Source organism: Podarcis bocagei (assembly GCF_964188305.1).
Source record: "Podarcis bocagei genome assembly, chromosome: 7".
NCBI classification, from domain to species: domain Eukaryota; kingdom Metazoa; phylum Chordata; class Lepidosauria; order Squamata; family Lacertidae; genus Podarcis; species Podarcis bocagei.
The window spans coordinates 78782688-78791535 of record NC_138132.1 but is presented as its reverse complement, the minus strand read 5'-3'; the positions used below and the strand labels follow the sequence as shown (position 1 = coordinate 78791535).

Genomic DNA, 8848 nt, shown 5'->3' with positions numbered 1-8848 from the left:
CTTACACCCACACATCCATCCCCTCGGGTTTCCTTTTTACAGGTCTGTCCACCCTTGGAGAGATATGCCAGGGGTGCCACTGGGTCCCCAGCACCCAAAACTCCCTTTTCGGTTTTTTTACTGGAGCTCACAGCGGCCTTGTGTAGCTCCAATCTTCTGCTAAGCTCATATTTCCCCCGAGAGGTTAAATCCGTGTCCAAAATGGCCCCAGCAGCCGACCAGTAGGCCGCCAAAAAAAATATTCAGAAGGAATGCAGAATGAATGCTCCTTGTCGTGTAACATCAATACAACATGCACACCAAGGATGCTTAATAAAGGCCAGATATGTCCAATCTCTGTGTAGAGCATGATATAACAACCCCTGATCTGAAGAGGGAGATTAGTGAGGATTTGCATGTATGATCATTTTTTCATTTATTTCCATTACTTTTATACCACTTTTTGAATCTGTGTCATAGCTGTCAATGTTTCCCATTTTTTAAGGGAAATTCCCTTATCCTGAAAAGGATTCCTCACAAGAAAAGGGAAAAGTTGACAGCTATGATCTGTGTTCACCATCTGAGGCCCTTTTCTGCATGCCTCCCCCATGTGAGGTTCTGAGGTTGGCAACATGAGAATGGGTCTCCTCTGTAGTGGCTCCCCAAGGTTTGCCTGGCACCTTCATTATAGATTTTTAGGTGCTGGGCCAAAAGGTCCCTCTTCAAGCAGGCCTTTAGCGGATTAATATTCTACAGCCTTTTAAATGTATCTGTGGGAAGGCGAGTTTATTGTTTTGCTGTTTTGATTTACTTATTTACTGGTTTTTAATCCTGTATTTTATTCTGTGAACTGCTCTGAGATCTTACAATGAAGGGTGTTATATAAATCTAATCAAACAACAACAACAACAACAACAACAACAACAACAACAACAACAACAACAACAACAACAACATTACTGGTTTCTGAAGCCACAGCAGGCACTGTGATTCTCCATTAGATTGGCTTCACTCCTGAACAGATGCCAACAAGTGATGTGAATGTGCGGTTTGGCCTTTGGGGTGCAGAACCAACAATTAGAAGACCTTTAGACCAGCAAGTCGAGTGAGCACCAATCTTTTGCAGTTGCTTGACTAGGGAACCCAGCCAAAGGTAGATTTCTTTGTTTGAGAAGTCTGCCGGCTTCTGCCAAAGCAGTCGTGTTTCATCCCTAGAAGAAACAGCACTTGCTTGGTAAGAAATCCTTCCTTCCTTCCTTCCTTCCTTCCTTCCTTCCTTCCTTCCTTCCTTCCTTCCTTCTGCTGGCTCAACTAGTGCTGTGCTGAGAAATCCTCCTGCCTTCCACCCATCCCTATCCCAAACAGTCTCCTTTTGTTCATTCTGCAAGCCCTTTTATAATGCTGTGACGTTTTTATTGATTTTATTATCTGTATTTTAACAGATTTTGTTTTAATTCTATTGCAGTTTAATTGCTTGTTAATGAAAATCCTTCATATGTCTTAGCTCTCCTTATTTTATTTGTGTTTTGCATTTTTATCTGTAAGCTGCCTTGAGTCCCGGTCTTAGGGGGGGGGATATAAATCACCATCACCACTATGATCATATTAAGACTCCCCCCGCCTCTCCCTCTTAGCTTCCTTTCAGCTGATCTGAAGCAGGATCCATTTCCATCCACCATGAAGCATCTGATGATCTTGTTATTTGTTCTGGCTGTCACCTGCAGTGTAAGGACTCAGGTAACCCCAGAGCCGGTGACTTTGAAAAAGAAGGAGCCAGTAAGTATGAAATTAAAAAAACCATCCTTTCAGACCATTGGTTGGGGCATCCACCTTCCTTGAGAGGCACAATACTTTTTTCAAATATAATTTTATTTTTCATTTTCAGTTTTTACAAATATTTTGACAAGAAAAACAGAACCTTTGTAGAATTTACCTTCTCCTTGATTTCTCTCCTCTCTTTTCTGCGTTTATTTATTTCATATCTTTTTATTACTGCATATCCAATTCAAATATATTTACAGATTCTCCCTTAACCGCCAATATTTTAATTTGTTTAGAATGTGTCTTCAAACAGGCAATAAATTTACCCCATTCTATTTTAAGAAGTCTCTCTTCTTGATTTCTTATTCTTCCAATGGGTTTTGCCATTTCTGCATATTTCCTTAATTTTAATTGCCAATCTTCCTTGAGAGGTACAATATTCTGGTGTATAACTGGTTAAACAAAACTCCAAACATTGGACACTAAAGTGTTCTGAGGAGCTGTCAAAAGAGCTGTCTGTGTTTCACCTGAAGAATAAATTATTAAGAGGAGCAGCAATAGCTGTTGGGTGGGGGGGTCAGTCTAGATGATGTCCATGGGTCCCTTCTGGGCATGTGATTGTGTACACAGTAAAGCTTAGAATCTAGAAGAAGAAGCTGAAGCAGTCAAACCATCATTAAATATGTGAGTCACACGCATTAAGTGGTATCTCTCCCTACTTAAAGGGTTGTCCTTTTGGTACTTACCGAAGATCAGCTGCTGAGGGAGAAGATATGAGTGGCATTTCAAAGGCTGAGAATGACAAGGACCTCAAGTTCTGATGGGAGCATGGAGCAGGTTCGTTTGGACTGGTAGATTGTGTGGGATGGGGTACAAGGATAATTAGTGCATTGAATAATCTCCATGCATCCGTAAATCTGCCTTTGCCTCCCATGATTAAAATTGAGGCCAAAAAATGTTCCTTGCAATCCTAAAGGGCAAGAGTGGATCTCATGGGGTTAAGTTATGGGGGGGGTGATTTTGACGGAATGCTAGGGGGCGATTTGTGGTGGTAAAAGCAGTGAGACAATAGATCCAAATCCCTAAGGATGGATGTTTGGGGATGAGTGGGCGAGTCTGCACCTAGTCTGGTTGACCAGCTGTGAATGAGGGTATCATGCTACAGATTTCTGACATGGGAAGGCATTACACTAAAAGTCCCACCCAGATCTCAAATTCTGTTATTGCTGCCTGCTTGGTAGAGAAAGTTTCAGCTGATCTCTCAGAGTTATGCCTCCCCTCCCCTCTTCTTTCTCCTCACAGGTGAAGAGGTGACTCTGGTCATGGAAAACTGAAAAGCAGACTGGAATCAACCCAAATGCTAAGCAGGTTCATCAAAATATCTCAAAGGCCTAATGCATGCCACCTCTGCTTCCTTATTCCTTTAACCCAGAACCCAGATTTCATGGGCACCCCAAACAACACCCCATTGCCTCAGATGGCCTGCCAGAACCATGAAGTTGCAAATAAATCATGAACTTCAAACCTGCAGTTTGGTGTATTGGATTTAAACCTACAAAGGAGTGCCAACAGGTTTTTCTGGTCCCACAGACTCTCCTTAACATTGATTGCCTACTTCAGGTACCCATGAAAGAGTTCTAGAACAGGCAACATGAAACTTATGTTGTAAACTGGGCAGAATGGGTGTGGGCATCAGGTGGTTTGGAAACTTTTGCAATCCCAACTACCATTGAACCCAACATGTTTTGACTACCTCCCATTTTGACTTTAGGCACTGTCACTGGAACTTAACCCCACCATAAGTTGAGAGTCACCTGTACCTACAAATGAGACACATCATCTGCTGAGGAGGTCTCATTCCAAACAGCAATGCAGGTAGAATCAATAGCCAGGACAACCTTGGCAAGATGGGGTGATATGGGGCATCTGTTACAGAAAGTGTTTGCAGCTTCATTGGGCCAGGAATGGTTTTGTTCCCTGCCTTGTGGTGCTTGAATGAGCTGGACATTGTCTCCACTTTGCTGCACACAGGGAAATCCAGCAGAATTGAGAACACATTGTCTTCTTCCTTGTCACCAAACAGGAGCAGATGCCACATGGACTGCAGGTGGGGGAGGATCTTGGGGTGAAGGAAGACTCCAGCCCTGGATTGTATCCATTGCCCCTCTGCCTGCCTTAAGTGCCCATGAAGAGAGCTGCTCAGCAGCTCCGGGCCACTACATGGACTCTCCTTGGTGCCTGCCAATCACAGGTTGAGGGGGGTCTCCTTCTATTGAAGCTTCCTCCCAATTTCCTTCCACAAAACTCCAAACTTCAATGTCTAAAATCCCTGGTAGAGGACAAGGATCCTGAGATCACATTAAGGGTAGCTGCTTTGAGCCCGGCTTCGGCTGGGGAGGGCGGGATATAAATAATTTATTGTTGTTGTTGTTGTTGTTGTTGTTGTTGTTAATATTTTTTATTATTATTATTATTTAGTATAAAAACTTAGGGAATAAGCTGTGCTATCATAATGATTAAGGTTTAAATGATAATTTTAGGTTATATGTTAGTGACTAAGTTTTAATTTATATATTTTTTAACTGTTGCTACATCTGTATTGTCCCTTTTATACCTAATTTCAAATTCAGAGGTATCCCTATCATGTTCCAGGGCATGTTGCAACAATTTAAAATGCAGTCGTAAAACTTATAATTACAAATAGGCTTGGTCCTGAATGTGGTATAATCAGCCTCATATAACCAACAACCTTAGCTCTAATTAGTGCATGAAGGGGTTAAGACTGTTAGAAGAAGAAGAAGAAGAAGAGTTTGGATTTGATATCCCGCCTTTCACTCCCCTTCAGGAGTCTCAAAGCGGCTAACATTCTCCTTTCCCTTCCTCCCCCACAACAAACACTCTGTGAGGTGAGTGGGGCTGAGAGACTTCACAGAAGTGTGACTGGCCCAAGGTCACCCAGCAGCTGCATGTGGAGGAGCGGAGACTCGAACCCGGTTCCCCAGATTACAAGACTACCGCTCTTAACCACTACACCACACTGGATCTGGAGGTGGAGGGCAAGATGCAAGATACATGAAAGTGCAGGGCAAGATGAAAGACATAGCTCTCTTCTCCAACAGAAAGGTATGGTTAATGAGCTATGGAGGAAGAGTTGAGGAGCACCACCATCTCCCAGCATATGCCGCCCGAGGCAATCATCTCACTGCCTAGTGGTAGGACTGGTCCTGGCTTTGCCTGCAAGGGTGTGTGGCTGTGGCAATCCAGTCAGATGGGCGGCATATAAATAATAAAATCATCATCAAGGGACTCTGCGCTTCTGAAAGTTCCACTACCCTACCACTCCCCCATCACCATGAGAGGTCACTCCCCCATCACCATGAGGGGAAGGGTTATCAAACCCTAGGTTCCCCCATTCCACCAGGTGAACTCTACCAGTAAGGATGTCTAAGCTGGATGCTCTAAGCTTAGACCACATGGCTTAAGCAAACCATCTTTGTTTTTCTATACAAATAATTTGGAAACTCACACCACTTTGGAACATAAGTCTTACTGCCTGTGTATTCTTACTGCAATATGGAAAAACACGTGAATCTCACCTTTGAAGAGTTTGCAAGTAAACAATTTTTAACTTTGGAAGGAACTTGGTAGGGGGTATTTTAAAGGTCTAACAGTCTATATTTTTATGCTTGACTTTGCTGCATATTTTGTGATTTTAAATCTCTGCTGGGATTCTCTCACCAAAAACCTAGATCTCGGCATCCAAGGAATGCTCCCTTTTATTATTTTAACCAGATTTTTTTAAAAAAACAAAAACAAAACAGCAGCAGCAGCAACAACAACAACATTGAAAACGTACATCACAGGTGTCAAAGACCAAGGTAAAGAGGTACAGCTTCACTGCAAATTGTATAATGAGTTTGCCCTCTGTGGGGAGGGAGTTCCACATCTTAGGGGCTGCCACAGAGAAGACCCTTTCCCAGGCCGTCACCCCACGAACCTCTGAGGGCGGTGGAAGTACCGATACCAAGAGGGCCCCACTCAGTGGCGTAGCATGGGTTGTCAGCACCTGGGGCAAGGCAAGTAATTTACGCCCCCTAATCCGTGGATTTGCGCACCCTAACCCTAACCCCCAGATGTTGCGCCCGGTGCGGCCGGCCCCCCCTGCACCCCCCACGCTACACCACTGGCCCCACTGCACCTGAGAGTTTCTGTAGGGAAGGAGGCAGTATTTCAGGTATTTGGGGCCTGAGCACCTTGAACTGAGCCTGGAAATGAACCACCAAACCAATGCAGCTGTTTTCAGATGGGAGTTATATGTGATTTAAACAGAACTCCAGCCTGTAATCTGGACACTGCATTTGGGGACCAATTGAAGTTTCTGAGTTGGAGGTGGGTTAAGTTCCTTCACTCCACACCTGCTGTGACCCTAATAATTATCGGGGACACCCTCAACCCAGCCTCTGGCTAATGCTCCCGTCCTTATTATTTTTAAACCCGTATGTCAAATGCGAAAAAAATGCATTGAACTTGCTCATCTCGTCAACAAGAGCTTTCTTCCTCTCTTCTGTGGGGGGGGGGGGGAGGAGTGAAGCAGCTCTCTCCAAGGTGCTGAAACTCTGTAATTTCAAAGACTGCTATCGCATTGCCTTTGGGGCGTCTTAACTGTGGGAGTCTCTTATCTTGACACTGCTGTGGAATGGAACAGGAGGCAATATGCGACAAAACAGCACAAATCCGACTCTAGACCAGGGCTGGCTAGATTGACATCTGGTACAAAATCACAAAACATCACAAAAGAAGCATCACATTTAGCAGAAAGTTTTACCTCCAGTCTACTCAGTGCTTCAAATACTCTCTTTTTTTCAACATTGTTGCACTGTGTGTTTTAAAGGATGGGTGTTCGCATTTTCACGTTTGTTCAATGGATTGTTAGAATTCATAAATGGCTCAGAAGGCTGCTTTGCCATCAAGTGATATTCATAATTTTATTGATTTATTTCATCTACCAAAATTTATATACAGCTTGGTTGTAAAAAATATATATAAACAAGCCTCTAGGCAATTTGCAACAATATGAAATAAAACATTAAAGTTATTGATTAAAACAGGTATTAATAATATCTAAAAGTTTATTAAAATCGACAGTGGCTAAACAATAACAAAGCAGCAACAAAGGCAACAATAACCCACCATGTATCCTTTACATGTCTGGATAGGCTTGCCTTTAAAAAATGTTTTAGGTGCTGAATTAAAAACACTGTGAATGAACCTGCCAGGTGCCTATAGGCAGGGAGTTCCAAAGTGCAAGTGCTGCCACACTGAAAGATTGGTTTCTTACAACTGAGGAAAAAATATTATGTGCCACCTGTAACAGTAATAATTTTGGGTTTTGTCCAATTAAGTCTAATGCTGTGGCCCATTTAAATTAATGGACATAAGTTAGCCACGGTCCATAAACTTCAGTGTGCTTACTCTGAGTAAGATTAAAATTGAATACAGCCCCTTGTTAGCAATGATTCCCAAAGTCTTCATTCCTTACGGGTAGCATTTTTTAATATGCATTGAGCAATCCAATCTGCCCCCCCCCCCGCGTTGTCTTTTCAAAGGCTTACAGAGCTTAGCTGGGAGGCAAATTTGCAGTTGGTCACCCAGAGTTCCCCTTTGCCGACTCAAACAATAAGCTTGAAGGTAAGCCTTGCAGTTAATTAAATATGCTAATTAACCAGCAGCCCTTCATCACGTCCATTATTACGGGGAAAGGCGGGGTTCTCCAGAATCGCACAGCGTAGCTATGCAGTTGTGAACGCACAAGCCTCCTGGTGTGTTGATGTCTCGGGAAGTGGCATGCAAGAAGCACACAGGGCGTGGCAGAGCTCCACACAACACATTCAGCCAAGCCAGAGGAAGGACTGAATACTATGGCAGTGAGAGCCCATCTCCATGCTTTAGCTCAAGGCTATAAAAGACAACAAATATAAATAGGGTGATATATACTTCCCTTAAAAGAGTCGAACCTGTAGAAAAATGCTTTGTATCCTTTTCATATAACAGGCCCAATATTGTCATAATAATAATAATAATAATAATAATAATAATAATAATAATAATAATAATAATAATAATTTATTTATTTATACCCCGCCCATCTGGCTGGGCTTCCCCAGCCACTCTGGGCGGCTTCCAACAAAATATTAAAATATCGTAATACATCAAACATTAAAAGCTTCCCTAAACAGGGCTGCCTTCAGATGTCTTCTAAAAGTCTGGTACTTGTTGTTCTCTTTGACATCTGGTGGGAGGGCGTTCCACAGTGTCTGGTTCCCTGTAACTTGGCTTCTCGCAGCGAGGGAACTGCCAGAAGGACCTCAGTGCTGGACCTCAGTGTCCAGGTAGAACAATGGGGGTGGAGACGCTCCTTCATCATCATCATCATTTGGCTTTTTAAATTAAAATTTTACAGAGATATATCAAACATAAATCATAAAAAATCAAGATTCCAAGGAATCTCCTGGATTTCCACCCACCCCTTTGTGGGTCCTGTTTTTTATCATTTCTTTCTGCATCTTTTATGATAGCCCAAAATCTTTTCCATCTCCATTGTATCCAGAATTCACCCTTAAACTACAAGTGATATTCCAATCCTACTAACGGTTTTAACTATTTGCAATGGTCTTTAAGATAAGTTATAAATTTTTCCCATTCCTTATTAAAATTTTGGTCTTCTTGATTTCTGATTCTTCCCATCATTTTAGCCATTTCAGCATAGTCCATCAACTTCATCTGCCATTATTCTCTGGTGGTGACTTTGTCCTCTTTCCATCTCTGGGCCAATAACATCCACGCAGCCATGGTCGCATACATAAATAGTCTTTTCTGCTCCCTTGGGATTTCAGCACCAGGCCCAGTATTGTCTACACTGACTGGCAGCAGCTCGCCAATGTTTCTTTCACAGCACTACCTGGCTGCAGACTTTTAGCCTTTGGCTAAAGTCTCCAATTTAAGTGCTCTAAACAAATACCTTGTTAAGTGAAGGATCCTTCAGAAGTACAACTGGCTCCCCCTTCAGACTTTCTCTGGTTGGGACAGTGCCAGATGAGCAGGCACAATG

The 8848-nt window shown here is 42.8% G+C and overlaps 1 long non-coding RNA gene across 1 annotated transcript; it reads left to right on the top strand.

Annotated features, from left to right (window-relative positions):
- Positions 1 to 1085: 1085 nt before the first annotated feature.
- Positions 1086 to 3237, top strand: LOC308591375. The gene is made up of 4 exons (XR_014010149.1): positions 1086 to 1213; positions 1614 to 1755; positions 2466 to 2577; positions 3043 to 3237. It is a non-coding gene; the product is annotated as an uncharacterized lncRNA (long non-coding RNA).
- Positions 3238 to 8848: the final 5611 nt, after the last annotated feature.